Below are 19,255 nucleotides of genomic sequence, written 5' to 3'. Positions count from 1 at the left end.
TTAAAAAAAATGTCGCTACCGTCATTACCCAAAAACCAAAAGGTGTAGAATTTTAAAACAAGTTGAAAATTGTGAATAAGGTGTTCTAGCGAGTTGGTAAAGTTCATTATTTAAAGAGATATAAACTTAATTTAATTAGATACCTAAGATGTGGTCCAAAGAAAATTACAATTGATGATTTCTTTTTAAATTAGTAAAAACTAAGGAAGTATCGAGAGATCAAGATAATTTGTCCTTGTATCCGAAAACGTATGTCCTGTGCATATGTCTGTGAAACGTCAAATAAAATGACAAGTGAAAAGGTAAAATCCCATGATCAAAAAGATAACTAAATTTATGATTTACCTTCAAAAAAGAACGGTCTTATTATTATACGTCGGCGACTAATTCCAGCCCATTTTGCCGTTTTCGACTTGTCATTTTATTTGACGTTTCACGTGCAGTTAGTTCAAAATTAAAAATTCGGGCAGTACCTATTTTTCTGTCACTTTAAAAAGTTCACTGTAAACTACCTTTTACTGTCATCATGACTGACATTTGACAATTAATTTATTTTTTTTTTGTTGTTAAATTTGTTAATTAAACAATTTGTCCGTCTTAGGAAATTTATTAAGATCTGCTGCCTACCCGTTATTATGCCACAAATCACTATTTTTGAAAGTAAATAAGTCAAAATGACATAAATACGACAAGAGTAAAAAATGAGGTTATTAATATAAAGGTTGTTTTAGAGCTTACAATATGAAAATGACAGTACTGCCCGAAATTTGAATTCCGAACTGTACGTTTTCGGATCCAAAAATGACTACAAATTATTTTGATCTCTCGGTATATGTATGATTTGTATTAATAAGTGTGATTTAAAAAGAATTCTAATGTTTTTATTTAAAAAAACTTTAGGTCATAAGGTTTATATATTAAAATTTAAATATAAAATATTGAAGCTTTTGGTGGCAAGTTTGGGGGGGGGCCCGGCCCCCTGGGCCCCTCCCCTGGATCCGCCCTTGGTGGGACGAAGAAAAACCAAACTGTTTAAAATTTATAAATTTGCAGCTGATTCCATATTAATCTCTTGCAGATTGCGATCGCGGGCCTTGAAGCGGAAATATGAATTGGAAAAATTGTGCGACTGTCATAAATGGCATTGAGACTTTACGACCGTTTGAGTGAGATTCATATTCAATTTTTCGCGTAAAAAATCAAACTTTTACTTCAGAAAGTCCGGAAAGGCGCACCACAATCTGGCATTGAGGAAAAGCAAATAATAGTACAAGAAATCAAGATACCAATTGATCAGATTTTTTAGTCCACTATTTTGCATCAGAGTTAATTTTACACTAATTAAAAGAGTTTTTTTTTAAACAAAAAGAACAGAATTGCTCAGTTTAGTTACAAAAGCTTAACTTCCGGTAATAACAAACCCAAAAAACAAAATTTTTTTCTAACTGATGGTAAAATTTTCTTGCAAAGAAAAATTAGAGAKTTTATTTAAGAAAATGACTAACAATAAAGGTTTTGTGTTATTTTTACATAATTGACCGATTTTCTTCATCAAAATTTATTTTGTCAAAATCTAGACATTCACATTGTTCGTATCAAAATGACAAACACGAAAAATGCAACTTCGAATTCCGATGCAAACAGTTTTTTTTTTTCATTTTTTTTAAATAAAATCCACTTGATTATAAAAATGAGAGATCGTCCTTTGTTTTATAATTTTCTTGCAAAAAAAAATCAGCGACTGTTAGAGATTCTTATATTTCAAAAAATATATTCAATAACAATTACAATTMTTCTTTAATTTTTTTACATATTTAACTAATTTTCTTCATCATAATCAATTCTACATTAATTATATAATTTACTTTGTGAAAATAAAGACATTCACATTGTTCGTATCAAAATGACAAATTCGAAAAATGCAAGTTCGAATCCCAACACAAACATTTTTTTTTCAATTTTTTAAAATAAAATCCACGAGAGAGTGAGTTCTTTCTTTGATTTCAGCAAGTTCGAATAGTCAACAAAAAACAACGCAGGTTCGATTCCGGAATTTCGATTCTTATTTTTTCATATTTTATCATAAAATCCTTTTTAAAACAGAAATGTGTTACTTATTATTCTTATTAATGATTATCATTGTTTTATTTCAAGTGACATCCTAGATCTGGGGAATAATTTAGCGTATTTCTTTTCTTTTTTTTTCGTGTTTTTACACAAATTTTAAATCGCAACTGAAATTGAAAAAAAAATATTGATCAATCATTTAAACTCAAATTAACTCATTTTCATATTCTTTACGCTTTTGTTTGTATTTCTACCTCATTTTGAAACTCAAAAAGCGAAGGTTATGATTTCCGTGCTTCAAATTTTGAAAAATCGACCAAAACTGAAAAAACTGAAAACTGCAAAATTGTAACAAATTACGATTCTAAAGCCCCTAGAAACTCGAAAAAGTGCATAAAACATTGTGGGATTGCATTTGAAAGAATTGAATAATTATTTTCGAAAAAAAAAATTGGCCGTGCTAGGATTCGAACTTGCGCATTTTGAACTCTCGTTCCAATTTTTTGTCGTATCAGTAAGTGGCGTGCCCCAAGTAATTTAATTTTCCCCTTTTTTGCAAATGTTTCGCTTGACGTAACATTATCAGTGGATTACAAAGGTTTTTTTAATTTTTGAAAAATTTTGCAAAATCGAAATCAACCAAAATTGAAAAATGATGTTTCTTGTACGACTAGAGACTCTAAAAAGTGCATAAAACGTAGATTAAGTTTTTGAAAAAATCATATGTATTCTTACCTCATATGAAACTCAAAAAGCAAACTTGAATAAGTTGAATTTTCGACGGGTGAAGTGTTTCAAAATTCGAGCAACATTACCCAAATTTAATTTTTGATCTCTGTAACAGTAAATAACAATTATTTTCAAAAAAAAAATTGGCCACGCCAGGATTCAAACTTGCGCATTTTGAATTCTCGTTCCAATTTTTTGTCGTATCAGTTAGTGGCGTGCCCCAAGTAATTTAATTTTCCCCTTTTTTGCAAATGTTTCGCTTGACGTGTCATTATCAGTAGATCCCAAACGCTTCTAAATTTTTAAAAAAATTAGAAAATTCGAAATCGACCAAAATCGTATCAAGTGACGTTTCTTGTACTCAAAAAAAGAGCATAAAACAATGTTAGATTAAGTTTGAAAAAATCATCTGTACTCCCACCTCATATGAAACTCAAAAAGCGAAGGTTCGATTCCAGGTGCACCCAACTTTTTTTTTTAATTTCATAAAAAATCACAAGTGTTTTATTTCAGCAAGTAAACTTTGTCATGGCCGTCTAGATGCAGCCGCCAATTTTTTCTAATCGTACGGCTAATTAGTTGCAAATTGTACCACTTTTAAAAATGAGCGATAAAACAATTTTGTCACAGTTTAGTCCGCTCTAAAATTACGTAAGCGCCCAAAAGAAACTGAATAGTAATTTGATTAAAGAGGTGATCAAGCGAGCTTTGGCCCAAAGCGTGTAATTAGAGTAATGAACAACGCGTTTCTCGATTAAAATCAAAGCCAGGTGCACTGAAATAAAGACAAAACATGAATAATCACGAAACTTAATAACACTGGGTATCAAGTCTTCGTTGCAATTTCAACTTTTCCTCTCATCTGTTGTTATTGTTGAGCATTGTACGGTACAGTGCAAGCTCATGCTCTACTTACTGCGTTATGTAAAAGCATTAATTGATGTGAATTTACTGTTTAACATCGCTCACCGACAATTACGTCGGGTGTCGTAACAGTCTTCTCTAAACCCCGGATTATCTCCGGTTTAGTAAATTTTCCCCTGGAAATCGAGAGTGCTTGAAGAAAATTTCTCGAAAGTGCTCCTTGGAACTAGGCAAATGCCGAAGACGAAGGTGACGCAAAGCTTATATAACCGAATTTATTTACCGCCGCAAAATGGTAAACATTCGGTGTGTTTAACCCAAATCGAGTCTTAAAAGTCGCTTTTTCGAAGTGAGGACCCCTAGATGGCGCTCGCCCGATTCAGGTCAAACAAAAGCGAAACGGATTTGAATACAAAGAAGAAGAATTATGAAAACTCATGAAAATACAAATTTTGTGGGTTGACACGCCAACGAGGCGGCGAAAAATGCATACGTGGGATTCTCATTGCAATTTATGGAAAATTCGAAAATGTTTTCATTTTTTTCGTAATTTATGGCGACTTTTCTCGTCATAGATTGTGTTTATGGATTTTATTAAGCGGTCCAAGATGCATAACCAGTCCTCTAGTACCAAAGTTCCCCGTGCAAGACACAGGCGGCTCTGTTGAGCCACTTTCACTAGATTCTGGGTTATCCACGTGTCGTTCGGTTTTTATCTTATTTTTAGTGAGGAGGAATACTTTATTTTAATCTGGCTTCGTTTGCTTGTACAAGACAAGATTTCGGACCGAGGAGAGTCATTGCATTCTTACACTTCTTATCAGAGATGGGTTTAGAACGTGCTAAGTCAATAAAGAGAAAAGTTACGACATGGAGAGCATGAAAGCAAATTCTTTTTGAAAAATCAAAAAACTGGCTTTAATTGTTGTATATTTTTAATTACCTACTAGTAGGATGTTTTTTAACTTTTTGACGAAAAATATACAGTTTGAAAAAAAGTCTCATTTATTTTTACATAAAGAAACCAAACCTTAAATTTTTGAATACCTACATTTAAAAAAAAATATTTTTTTTTACTCTAAAACCAAAACATACAAAAATTTTACAACGTATAAAATTCGTTTAAAAATAGTGTGCCGTTCAGATAAAAAAATATTCAGATTACGTATAACAAAAATGTTGCCTAAAAAGTGTAAGTTGATAATAGATAAGTACTTTGCAATAATAGTAAAACAAACAAAAATGGCACCAAAACATGTGGTTTTGGTATTAAATTGCCTGTATCAAATTGCATAAAAATCGATAAGACCATTAAAAAGTTATTAAAGAAAGACGAAAATAATTTTAAAACTTTGTCTCCCTCTAACTTATCGGGAATCTCAGGTTACTATTTGCCCCCATTTTTTTGTTGCACCCTGTATAATTAAACCATTAAAACACCCATTTCAGTGTTGAAATCTCATTTCAAAATCGAAAACGTTTTTTGGACAAGTGTAATTTTTTTTATTTTTTGAAGATAAATCCCTGATGATGTTCGAAATGTAATTTTCTGGAAGTAAAATCGCTTGATTTTAACCTGGGAAATCTCAGGTTAGTCCCCATCCTTTTGTTACACCCTGTATAGTGGAAATTGCATAAATTAATTTTTTTTAGTAAATTTAGTAAATAAAGCAGCAAAAACTAACCTGAACTATACTTGAATAATTAAAGTTTTTACTTTAACAAGAAAACAACATATACCTACAGGGTGACTCATATAAAACAAACTTTAATAAAATCACTACTAATACAAAATAATAATAATTGGTGATGGCCTTTAGTTTTCACTAAAGACAATTGAAGCTTTGAAAAAAAAAAACAGTGTTTTCATAATATTGCAAAAAATTGCAACATATTCTTCATCGAAAACTAAAACTATTTGCCAAAATAACAATAAACCTTAAGCTTCGTTACGGCTACACAGGATGGTAAAGTTTAATGATAAAAATTAAAATCCAGTAGTTAAGTATGTACTCTAAAAATGTGATGTTTTATTAAAAATAAAAAATTTCGAAATTTTCTTGTTTTTGAGTTGTATAAAAAAATATTTTTTTAAATGGCAACTCACTATAAAACCATTTTCCTCATAAAGGTTATGATGTAAGGATTACAACTATCTACTTTATATTTAATTTAAAATAAATAAAAAATTACATAAATTGCAATTTTGACAAAAAAATCTGAAAAACGAAACAAAATTTAGTTCTCAAAATACGATCACATTTTTCATATTACTTTAATTTATATTAATTATTATTTTCTCTTAGGGGTCCTGGAGACTTAAAAATCTACATCCATATTTAATTTTTTTACTTTAATTTATATTGAGTATTATTTTCTGGAGGCAAATGATTTAAGTTCCAAATTTTTGCAAAAATTGAAAATTTCAACACCTGTGTTATTTTTTCTTGTTTCCTCATTTTGATTCATTTTTAAGAAAATTTTGGTTAATTTCTGATTAACTTCTAGCTTATTGTTAAAGAAAATTTTTTTAGCTATTTGATAAATTAATACAAATTTCATTATTTTAAAAAGTCTCCAAAAATTGACATTAATTTTTGTCAAATCAGTTTAAATTTAGTTTTAATTATTTCTTTTCTGATCAGGAATTGGCTTTGTTGAATGAAAATCTTAATTATTTAATGAGATTTATTTGTTAAAATAACGTAGAAATCTGATTTTTTTCGATTTCTAACATTATTGGCACAGTGTCAGAAACTTTGTTCAAGAAATTTATTGAAATTTTTTTGTGTAATATTTAGATTTGAAAAATACATAGAGCATGTCTCACACTTTCTAAATGTACATTTTGTGATCTTAACTGATTTTCTGATTTTGAAATCATTTTTTGGTAAACTTTTTTTAAATAATACAAAAATATAAAATAAATGTAGCAGATCACACAAAATGTGTATATTTTGCGTAATGTACATTTTGTAATTATCTCCTCTATACAGGATGCGCTAGAACTCGCGCCCCTGAGAAAAATGCCATATAATTTTTATGCCACATTTTTTATAATACTTTAATTTATATTAATTATTATTTTCTGGAGGCAAATGATTAAAAAACCCACTTGGTTCCATACTTCATAATCACCCTGTACACCTACTTCGGGTACCAAAAACTAAAATTTTAACAAATTCTACACCTAGAGGTCCTAGAGACTTAGAAATGTGCGAAAAAAAAACCATTTTCTTATATAAGAATTACTGAAAACCCGTAAAAACGCTCGAAAGATGGTTTTAAACCAAATATTTGATGCTTTTCCGGACCTTTTTGCTTAGTATATTTAAGTTCATTAAACTTCCAAAACCGTTGTCCTAAATCTTAAATTAGTTAACAAATTATTATCAATTTCTCCTTGATGAAGCAGTGTTGTCTGAGCGTCAAATAAATCACCCTCGAGGCTACCTTATCACTTATCAGATTCCAAAAAACAAAGTTATTAGACACCATAAAAGTATTTGTTTTCGTAAAAAATCCCTTGACTTAAGTCGAGTGTAAAAAACCGTTCGACGACCAAAAGTCGCTAGAATTCACCTTGATGATGATAAACCCTGATTATCTCAAGGTGCAAAGATTAGGAAAAACACCCACTTGTGATAATTGAAAAGGTGAATCAGATGCTCGAATCTCGTCGAAAATTAGGTACAGCTCGAGCACTGGAAGCGTAAATATTTGGCAAAATTACAGGTGATTTACGACAAGATTGTTGGCTCCGAGAGTGTTGATTTTCGCTTGAAAATCCTCTTCCGCTCTTATCGCGGATTTGGCGAGGAGTTTGTGTACGAGACTGAGAAACATTTTGATAACACAAGGCGACAAAAATAAAGTCATGTTGTGACAACTTGACAAATTTTATATCATTTTGTTCGTCTCAGTGAGACAAATCAAATGCACTTAAAAAAAATTCAAAAAGTCCACACACTTTGAACTAATTAATTTTTTTCTAATTTAAATGAATTTAAAATACTTTAACTTTAAAAAATCATTACTCTATAACTATTAGGCCGATTTTCTTCAAATGACCATTCTAAAGGGAAGGTTTTGCCCTTTAGGATGATATGAAATTTGAAATTGAATATTGGCAAACTTTTCTTCGAACAGTGTTCGAAAAAGTTCGAAGTAAATCGAAATAATCTAAGAAAAACCCTACGAGTAATTTTTTTTCATCATTACCATCGTGTAGAGCATCTCTTTATTAGTTGTAATCCAAATTTTCAAAAAAATATACCGAGTAGTTTTCAAGATATGATTTTTTGAAGTTATGGTTTGCTAATCAAGCATTGCTCCATATAGGAGAAATGCATGTTAAACTTACTTAAAATTGCATTTTGATAAAAGTATTTGTTTTAAAACTTTTCTTTTGCTTAAAAATGGTCAATTGCACCTTCTTTGTTCTAAATAGAATAAACAAAGACTGTTTGTTTACTTAAAACAAATAAAGAGTACCTGCGTACTAATTAAGGCAAATAAAGAGTTTTTTTGATCTAAAAATGATCACTGATCATTGAGCAAAAAGGATCTAGAAGTTTAAAGCAGTAGCTTTAAATATAAGAACAAATCTTTTTCAAATTAAATCACTTCCATTCGGATTCCAACTTGTTCACTTTGTTAGAGCTTTCTGAACTTTTTTTTGAAAATGTTCTCAGCAAATGCTTTCTTATCACTTTCTACTGATGTTAAATGCAATAAGTCACTTGCTTCGTGTGCAACTGTTATCACAACAACTACTACTAATTGTAGAATGTACCAACAAAATAAATCAGGTGATTTATTGCATTTAACATCACTCGAAAGTGATGAGAAAGCATTTGCTCAGAACATTTTCAAAAAAAGTTCAGAAAACTAGAACAAAGTGAACAAGTCGAAATCTGAATGGAAAGTAATTTCATTTGAAAAAGATTTGCACTTAAATTTAAAGCTCGTGCCTTAAACTTCTAGATCCTCTTTGCTCAATGATCAGTGGTCATTTTTACAAAAAAAAAACCTCTTTATTTGAATTAATTAGTACGCAGATACTATTTATTGGTTTTAAGTAAACAAACAGCTTTTGTTTATTCTAATTAGAACAAAGAAGGTGCAATTGACCATTTTTAAGCAAAAGAAGAGTCTTAAAACAAATACTTTTATAAAAATGCAATTTTAAGTAAGATTAACAAGCATTTTTCATGTATGGAGCAATGCTTGATTAGCAAACCTTAACTTCAAAAAATCATATCTTGAAAACTACTTGGTATATTTTTTTGAAAATTTGGATTACAACTAATAAAGAGATGCTCTACACGATGGTAATGATGAAAAAAAAATTACTCGTAGGGTTTTTCTTAGATTATTTCGATCTACTTCGAACTTTTTCGAACACTGTTCGAAGAAAAGTTTGCCAATATTCAATTTCAAATTTTATATCATCCTAAAGAGCAAAACCTTCCCTTTAGAATGGTCTTTATTTGAAGGAAATCGGCCTAATAGTTATTGAGTAATGATTTTTTAAATTCATTTAAATTAGAAAAATATTATTTAGTTCAAAGTGTGTGGACTTTTTGAAATTTTTTGTAGTGCATTTGATTTGTCTCACTGAGACGAACAAAATGATATAAAATTTGTCAAGTTGTCACGACATGACTTTATTTTGGTCGCCTTGTGTTGTTGGCTCCGAGAGTGTTGATTTTCGCCTGAAAATCCTCTTCCGCTCTTATCGCAGATTTGGCGAGGAGCTTGTGTACGAGACTGAGAAACATTTTGATAAGGATATACCGGGTACAAAAATACACGGCAAATATTTGGCCGGTAAATAGGTATTGTAGCTGCGATTTTTAATTTTAGACTGCATGTGTGCAGGTGAGCTGGTAATTAAAGGATCAACACCGAACCGGTTTTAACTGGATTTTGGTGATAATTTAAAAGTTTTTCTCTTGCAAGAAAAGTGAATAAAATTGCTATCGGTCATTGAAATAATTATTCAAAAATTCGACCGATAAGGAAAATGCCAACAGTTCAATCACTTATTTGAGTAGGTACATACAAGATTTTTCGGTTATCAAACGAGCACATCAAGTTACTCGATTTCACCATCTACTTACTTAAAAAATTAGTTACACGATGGTTATGCATGAAAAAATAAATTGGATTCAAAATAGCTGAAAAAATCTACCCGTATTATTGCTCAATTCGAAATAAATGAAAAGAGAGAAAATCTGCTATCGGTCATTAAAATATGTAAATATTTATTAAAAATTCACCTAAAACCTGACCGATAAAAATAATCATAAACGCCACAAAAAATACATTTTCTTGTTTTGTTTATTGGCAGATTTTACCTCTAAACCTAGAATTTTAATATCTATAGAGAATTACAATTACAAATAATTACACAAAATGTACATTACGTTAAATGTTTTTTGTGTGACCTGCTATACCCATGTATTTTTTATATTTTTGTGTAAAAAAAAGTTTACCCCCCCTGATGTCAAAATCAGAAAATGTACATTTCGAAAGTGTACACATTTTTGTGAAACATGCTCTATGTAATTTTCAAATCCAAATATTATCCAAAGAAAAATTCAGATTTCTATGTTACTTTAACAAAATCTCACTAAATAATTACACAAAATGTACAAATATACACATTTTTGTGTGATCTGCTATATGTATTTTTTTATATTTTTGTATTATTAAAAAAAAGTTTACCCAAACAACCTGACACTGTGACATTTCTTGGAAAAAATACACAAAAATTTCTCAAAATATTTTAATAAATAATGTAAGAAATCGAAAAAAATCAGATTTCTACGTTTTATTAAATAATTAAGATTTCCATTCAACAAAGCCAATTCCTGATCAAAAAAAAAATAAAATAAAACTAAATTTAAACTGATTCAACAAAATCTTAGAATTTAAAGTCAATTTTTGGAAACTTTTTAAAATAATTAGATTTTTATTAATTTATCAAGTAGCTAAAATAAAATTTCTTAAACAATGGGCTACAAATTAATAAAAAATTAACGAAAATTTTGTTAAAAATGAACCAAAATGAGAAAACAAGAGTGTGATCATATTTAAAAAAAAATAAAAAAAACAAATGCTATACAGGGTGAATGTGAAGTATGGGACTTAAATCATTTGCCTCCAAAAAATAATAATTAATATACATTAGAGTAATATAAAAAATGTGATCGTATTTTGAAAGCGAAATTTTGTTTTGTTTTTGAGTTATGCGATTTTCTTCAAAATTGCAATTTATGTAAAAAAAAATTTAATTAACTATACAGTAGATAGTTGTAATTCTTAGATCATAAACCTTATGAAAAAAATGTTTTTATAGTGGGTTGCCATTTAAAAAAATAAAAACAAAATGTAGAACTCAAAAACAAAAAAAAATTTCGAAAAATTTTATTCTTGATAAAACATCACATATTTATAGTACTTTATCATTCATCAATCAATTTTTTTTTAAATAAATAGTTTAAACAAAAAACTTTTTATTCACCTGGTAGACCAAGTGAACAATAAATTGTATGGAATCAAAGTTTTGCTCAAACTATTTATTTTTTGAAAGAAGTAAAAAACTAATTAATAAATAATAAAGTACTATAAAAATGATGTAACGTTTCACAAGAATAAAATGTTTCGAATTTTTCTTATTTTTGAATTCTGCACAATTTTTAATTTTTTCAGGGGTCAACCCACTATTATCTTTCTTTACAAAGGTTTTGATCTAAAGACTAGCATCCCCATTGTAGTCATATTTATTTAAAAAAAATAATTAAAAAAATAATAAATTGATACTTAAAATTCCATTCTCAAAACACGATTCCATTTTTTTATAGCACTTTAATTTTTATGAATTACTATTTTCTAAAATAATAAAAAAAAGTTGTATTTGAAAACCCTTTTTTCAGTCCCTAACGAGTCGGCTAAAGTGCAGATGCAAGTAGTTGCTATAAAAATACGCTGAAACGCGAATGTAACTATGGTAACAAAATTGCACGTCATAGCAACAATAGAAACCAGTGGCGGGTCGTCACTTTTCACTTTTCTAATTAAAAGATTGATGATTAAGAATTTATTTTGGCGGCATTTGAGACTAGTTTTGTAAAAACTACTCATCAATTTTTTCATCATTTTTTCTTTTACACGGAACCTTTTTTCACAAAACTAGTCCCAAAATGCCGCCAAAATAAATTCTTAATCCTTTATGAAATAAACTTTTACAACAGTTGATAACAATCAAAATGAAGTCACTTTTGAGCATACAAAACTAGATTTTTCTATTGTTGATCCTTATCAGATCCTGTTTTTTATCACTTTTACCATTTGTATCAAACAAAAGTCGCTGATTAGTGATTAAAACAATTATTCTATAAATATCAATTACATGTTAGCATCAATAATAATAGTAATTGTGTTTGTTAAGATAATTTTTAAACCACAACTGATTTAATTAAAAAATAATTATCACAAAGTCTATCACTTCTAGTGTGCAAATTTTTCCCAAAACCATTGTTGGAGAGAAAGTAAAACCATTTCCGACTCCTAAATCGCAATTAAAAAATCAGACAGGATGTGCAGACATTAATCATCAATAATCTTATCCTTTCGAAATCTGAATTTTATCGGTCACTGAGAACTTGTGCTTGCAAAAAAAACAATATTACTTTTCTGTGATAACTCGGTTCAAGTTACTTGATTTTTTCGCAGTACTTTGGTTTTCCTCTTGTGGTTACATGACCGGAAACGGCGGCAAAATCAAAGCTGCTTCCGAAAAAACAACACATCATGAGATTTGCAGTACCGAAAAGGTGAATGAATTCGGTGATTCATTCTAACCTCACTTCTTTATCAATTGCATTGTTTTGGAAACAATGTTTTTTTGAGTGATAGAATGGCATGATTCTCTTATAAATAACAAATATGTTATCGGAGGCTGGTACCATGACGACAGCTGACGTCACAAGGGTCACCCTTTTCTATTTAAATATTGTTTTATTTTTTTGAACCGTTTGACACTAGATTCAATAATAATTGTCGTCGAGTAAACAGAAATCTCGTGAAAGAAATTTCCGACAATCGAAAACAATAAATCAGCATTTTGCGTAAATTATGTAAACTAGAGGTTACAATAATATTGTTGCCATAGGGACGCACTGACGTCGTGTTTTTTGAATGAAACTATCACATGATACTAGATTTGTCATAATAGTTTATATTTGTGCAATGATGAGCTTTTTTAAAATTACCCCACCTAAATCTATTTTTATTGTTGTTGTGATCTAAGATTAAAATAAATTTTCTTTTGATAATTTTGTTCTTGATAAACACTTGTTTCCATGGGGATCTTGTTTCCAGTGCAAGTGTTAGACTAGAGGGAAAAAAATCTGATAAAAGTTGCAAAAATAACAACACTGTAATTAAATATTCTAAATATTATTTGAAATTTTTGTGGCTAGTAGGCGTGGGCAACTTGACATTTGACAGTATTATAAAACAGTATTGCCAATAATGAAGATAAAAAACGACCAAAGTCAGCAATCAAGCTATTTACTTGAAAATTTGTAAAAATATTGTAAAATTCCGCATTTTATGAAAAATAAAGCAAAAACGTATCGAAATCACGTTAATTCCCTCAGTTACCAATTGGATACTGTTATCGTAAGACAGCATCAATAAATACAATTATTTTAACAATAATATTTAGGATGATGCCATCCTTTTACGTAAAATGCTTAAATTAATATGATTACTTATTATCTACAAACAAAAAACAAAAAAATACATATTTTACCTTCAAAAATTTGGTTATCAACAGTGGAGTGATCGAGAGTCAAACAAATATTTTATTTATATTCAAATTTTGCTTAAAAAAATGAAAAAGGCTATAATTTGATACGAAATTGTGCGCAAACAAGATAAAATTTTACAGTTTTGAATTTTTTTCTTAAAAAAAATGAAAAAGGCTATAATTTGATACGAAATTGTGCGCAAACAAGATAAAATTATTACAGTTTTGTGAATAATAAGTGTTGGTCAAAGATAAGATCCCTGCACCTGTTTTAAAATATTAGTTTTCAGGCAACGGGATAACAATTTGAAGCGAATTTTACCTCCAATTAATTTTTAACAATTTTTACTAATCTGGAATATCACTAAGGGTAGAAAATTCGCTAAGATTTCATAAATATGCATTTTGTTTTCTATATTTATAAATAAGTATGCAAAAACTATTTACACATCGATATAAAAAAGGCTATAATTTGATACAAAATTATGCACAAACAAGATAAATTTATTACAGTTTTGTGAATAAGAAGTGTTGGTCCCTACACCTGGTTTAAAATACACAAAAATTATAGTTGTCAGGGAGTAACAATTTGAAGCGAGTTTTACCTTCAATTAATTTTTAACAATTTTTACTAAGCAAACTACAAACAAATCTGAAATACCAGAGTCAGAAAAGCTCGCCAAATCTTTATTTTTTATTTATAATTAAAAATGCATAATTAAAACTTTCATTCCAAATCTGTTTTCATTTAAACATCTGTTAATTTAATAATTAATTTCAAAGATTAAAAAAAATGAACATGATTAGAAATTACGCACAAACAAGATAAACTAATATAAATAAAATATGTAATAAAACAATAATCTAATTATTTTTTACAAGTTGTTATGTCAATTTTTTTATTAAGGTTGGTACTACTTTATTACCATTATTAATTCTTGGGTTGCTAGGTAACGGTGATGGTAACAATTTGAGACGAGCTTTATTTATGTTTTGCCAACAAATGTGGGAATTTAAAAATTTACTAAGTAATTTTTTTTATTTTAAATAAATCATTTTAACCTCAAAAAAGTCAATCAAATTACAAATTATCTATAGTTTCAACGTTATTAAATGTAGGTTTTAAATTTTTCACGAATTGGTTAATCCTTGACAAAGAATGTTCATTTTTTTTAATAGTGCAACTGGCAAATATTTTTTCCTCAACTGTACTTTTGTATGTACAGGGTGACTCATTAATTTTGCTCCTTAGATTACTTTAGAAAATTAAAAACTATCTTGAATATTTTTGCATAACTTTTTCAAATATTTTTTCCATTTTTATTTCAAAATTAACAATAATTTTAAGATGTAAGTAAAAGAATTTTTATATTTTGTATTTTAACATTGCAACAAGAGATTGGCAATTTTTTTCCTCAACTTTTTCGTATGTACAAAGTGACTTATTGGTTTTTGCTCCTTCAATTATTAGTTTCTTTGAGATATAAAATACTAAAATTGTATATTTCTGCATAACTTTCTCAAACTTTTTTATTTTTATTTCAAAATTAAAAATAATTTTTACCTTCAATTAATTTTTAACAATTTTTACTAAGCAAACTACAAACAAATCTGAAATACCAGAGTCAGAAAAGCTCGCCAAATCTTTATTTTTTATTTATAATTAAAAATGCATAATTAAAACTTTCACTCCAAATCTGTTCATTTAAACATGTGTTAATTTAATAATTAATTTCAAAGATTAAAAAAAATGAACATGATTAAAAATTACGCACAAACAAGATAAACTAATATAAATAAAATATGTAATAAAACAATAATCTAATTATTTTTTACAAGTTGTTATGTCAAATTTTTTATTAAGGTTGGTACTACTTTATTACCATTATTAATTCTTGCGTTGCTAGGTAACGGTGATGGTAACACTTTGAGACGAGCTTTATTTATGTTTTGCCAACAAATCTGAGAATTTAAAAAAAGTATTTTTTTTTGATTTTAAATAAATCTGGGAAAAACACAGTTTTCATCCCACCCAAAAAACCACAATGATGAAATATTTCTTACCTTTTGCGCTCAAATAATAAAACTTTATCGCGTTATTAACAATTATTTAATATTTTTTTCAATTGTACGTCATTGACTTAATCGCGTCATTAATTAATTTCTTGCTTTATTTGAGCAACAATGGGAACAATGTTGTATAAAATCGTTTATCAGCTCACTAACAAATTTGAATTGTTGCAATAACCGGAGTGAAACTTTCCTGAAATTTGTTTGTATTTATCGAAGCTTCTTTGTTTGCTTTTGTCTGATTTACGATTCGTAAATTAAGTGGCGAGGACATTAACACAAAAGGTAAATATTCGGAATTTGGGGAAAATTTCTAAATCGCAGAATGTCACAAGATTGGATAAGAGAGAATCCTCAGTTTCGACCCTTGGCCCGTATCACGTCATTAATAAAAAAACAGAAATATTTAATGTTAAAAGTTCACGGTTAATTTTTCTTCTTGACTAATTGGCCGTTTTTTAGGTAAAACAATGTTGATAAGTGTGCTAAAATCATCATTAAAATCACTTTTAGAGTGATTTTTAGAGACGTAATGTACGCTGGTTCTTATCAATGACGTATTTTATTTATTTTTGATAAAAACTAGACCAGTAAGAGAAACATGTGGAAGAAATAAGAATAGGGAAGCCGCACATGGTGCCCGATTTTATTTTATTGTTGGAAAAGTGTTGAAAAGTTTCCCTCGAATTAGGTTGTTAAAAATTGGAAAGCTTTCAAAGAATGATTAATTATTTATAGAAACACACGGACATCAAATGTAATTTTATTGATTGATACAAGTTTGATAAGCGATGTTTGGTTCAAGAGTTCAAGAATAATGTTAAGCATGTGCGTAATGTTATACTCATTTTCAGAGAAAAAAATAGGTAAGAGGAGATAATCGATGGAATACAAATGGTGTTTTCTACTGAAACATATGCCGACTTGATTATTTCCTGATCAAAGTTTCCAACAAAAATAAAAAACAATTTCAATTTTTCTAATTTCAAACACTTTTAAACTATATTTCAATTATTTGATCCACATACGTCACAAAAGTGATCACTTTTATGACTAAATGTCACAAGTAACCACTGAGTAAAAATACCATTTTTGCGCCTAAGCCTTTGTTTCTTTTGACGTTTTGTACTACTAACTGCACTATTTAAATTAAGAAACACAATCTTAACTCAAATTCCGATACTGACGATAAGCGTTGTTATGATTTCATTACTTGCAAAGCGTCCCGATTATTTTGTTCATTTAATTGCTAATTAAATCTTTATTACCGACCTGAATACGTTTGCGAATAAAATACTACGTTCAGTAAAATAAACCTTTACTCCTAATAACATAACATACTATTTGCATTGCTCTAGAGAGAAAACAACAAGTTTTTTTCAAAATAAATACAAAAAAAGTGTAGTTCTCTAAAATTTTTGTTTTAAAATAAACTTTACAATAATCCTGTTTTACAAATTGAAAATTTTCAATTTTAAAAACTGTATGACTTTTCAAAATTCAAGAATTCAAAAAATGTGCAGCAAAATTTTAAGCAGAAATATTATGTATGGCCTATGTTTCTAAAATTAAGTTGGCAATATTGAAGAATACAGAGACAGAAGATATAAGGGTTGCCAATGCTGCTAACTAATTTTAACATCACAGGTGAATTTGATCGAAAAAAGAAAAAGAATCAAAATTTATTAAAAATAAACTCAGAAACTTCATTAGGGCTTTAATTTATGTCATTTTAACCCCGGAAAGGCAATCAAAATACAAATTATCTGTAGTTTCAAGGTTATTAAATGTATAGGTTTTAAATTTTTTGCAAATTGTTTAATCCTTGACAAAGAATGTTTATATTTTTTTAAACTCTAATAGTGCAACTGGTAATGATTTTTTCCTCAACTGTACTTTCGTATGTACAGGGTGACTCACCGGTTTTTGCTCCTTCGATTACATTCTTTGAGAAATAAAAAACTAAAAATTGTAAATTTTTGCATAACTTTCTCAATTTTTTTTTTATTTTTATTAAAAATAATTTTAAGATTTAGAAATTTTTTTATAAGTTGCATTCTTATAATAGTGCAACGAAAGGCTGCCATTTTTTTTCCTCAACAGTACATTATCATTGGTTTTGCTCCTTGGATTACTTTGGAAAATAAAAAAAAAACAAATTGTGTATTTTTGTATAACGTTTTAAAACATTTTTTTTCTGTTTTAAATTAAAATTAAAAAGAATTTTTTGTACACGCTGTCGAAAACAGCTTACTTAACTTAAAATGGTTATTTTAGGTACTCAGTCTCCAAAAACAGTTTTTCTGGACTAAAAAATAAAATTGGTTACTATGGTGGAAATATTTTTTTTAATTAATGATAGGTGTGAACAAAAATAACTATTTTTTTTTATCTTTGAGAAAGTTATGCAAAAATATTCAGTTTAGTTTTTTTATTTTCCAAAGTAACGGAGCAAATCTAATGAGTCACCCTGTACAAACGAAAGTATAGTTGAGGAAAAAATATTTGCCAGTCTCTTGCATATTAGATTAAAAAAAAACATAAAAATTACTCTTGTATAACTCTGAAACACCTGCTCCAGCAGGGACTGAATTGGAAATACTTTGATTAAGATTCGTATGGGAATTTTTCAGTGCATTATCACTATTTATTTATTAGATGTTGACACAATATTTTTCCTTCAATAAATATTTTGAGACGACGAAAACATCAACAAAATAATAGGTAAATTTCCTCAGTGCATTCATTCATAGCAATATCAGTAAAAGCAGACGATCGTCGTACTATCACATCTCTATTAAAAGTAGCATTAAGTTCAAGAACCGATTGATAAAAAATAAACATTCCAGATAAACAAAACGACTTCTTCGAAATGTACAACTGTGGTAAAAAGCGCGAAGATTTTCTCCAATTTTCTGTTATTCCGGAAACGAACCAGAAGGAAAAAATTAGGTCGCACCCAACAGTGCAACGTTTGTTCCAAGATGCAGCTGATGTTCGTAATTACGCTTCGAATTTTTCCTCCCGAAATTTCGACTACTCACAATGAACATCGTCTAACTGTTAAAAGGTTAAAAAACCACAAGATAGTTGCAAAGGCAGATGCAACACAAAGTCCGAGGTCAATAACCGGCAAGGTAAAGCAAGGTAAGATTTAAAAAGTAGAATAGAGTGGGTTTCAACTCAGGAAAAATGCCACTGCATGCATATGTTTGGGTTTTTAATCGACCAAAAAAATTATCTTTTATCGATGCTAAATTAAAGATCATGCTTGAAGTCCAACTCAAGTCAAGGACTTGGGGGTATCGCGAAAATGTCATACGCAAAGTATTTTCGGACTGGGATAACATCAAACAAAATGTTGAACAGAATTGTCAAGGTTTCTTGTAAAAAAAATAAGGATTTTTTCTCCAACTTTAATAATTTTAAGATGTATGTAGAAGTATTTTTATATTTTAATAGTGCAGACTGTCATTTTTTTCTTCAGCTGTACCCTGTACTCCGTATGTACAGGGTGACTCATTGGTTTTGCTCCTTCAATTACTTTCCTTGAGAAACAAAAAACTAAAATTGTATATTTTGCATAACTTTCTCAAACATTTTTTTAATTTTTATTTCAAAATTAAAAATAATTTTAAGATTTAGAAGAATTTTTATATTTTGTATTTTAATAGTGCAACAAGAAACTGCCATTTTTTTCCT

General features: G+C 28.7%; 1 protein-coding gene across 1 annotated transcript in view; it reads right to left on the bottom strand.

Moving 5' to 3' along the window:
* Nucleotides 1-1,814: 1,814 nt before the first annotated feature.
* Nucleotides 1,815-19,255, bottom strand: part of LOC123011137 (actin-related protein 5) — a 66,440-nt gene continuing 48,999 nt past the window's right edge. The window contains exons 10-11 of the mRNA XM_044408448.1: nt 2,803-2,902; nt 1,815-2,746 (exon numbers count right to left, since the gene is read on the bottom strand). The gene's annotated coding sequence lies outside the window, so the exon portion shown is untranslated. The remainder of the gene's footprint in view (nt 2,747-2,802; nt 2,903-19,255) is intronic.

This window comes from Tribolium madens, unplaced genomic scaffold (genome assembly GCF_015345945.1).
Source record: "Tribolium madens isolate multiple individuals breed KSU strain unplaced genomic scaffold, Tmad_KSU_1.1 Scaffold_91;HRSCAF=231;Tcas5.2_LG7, whole genome shotgun sequence".
Taxonomy (NCBI): Eukaryota; Metazoa; Arthropoda; class Insecta; order Coleoptera; family Tenebrionidae; genus Tribolium; species Tribolium madens.
The sequence above is the reverse complement of the archived record's forward strand: the minus strand, read 5'-3'. Positions and strand labels throughout refer to the sequence as shown.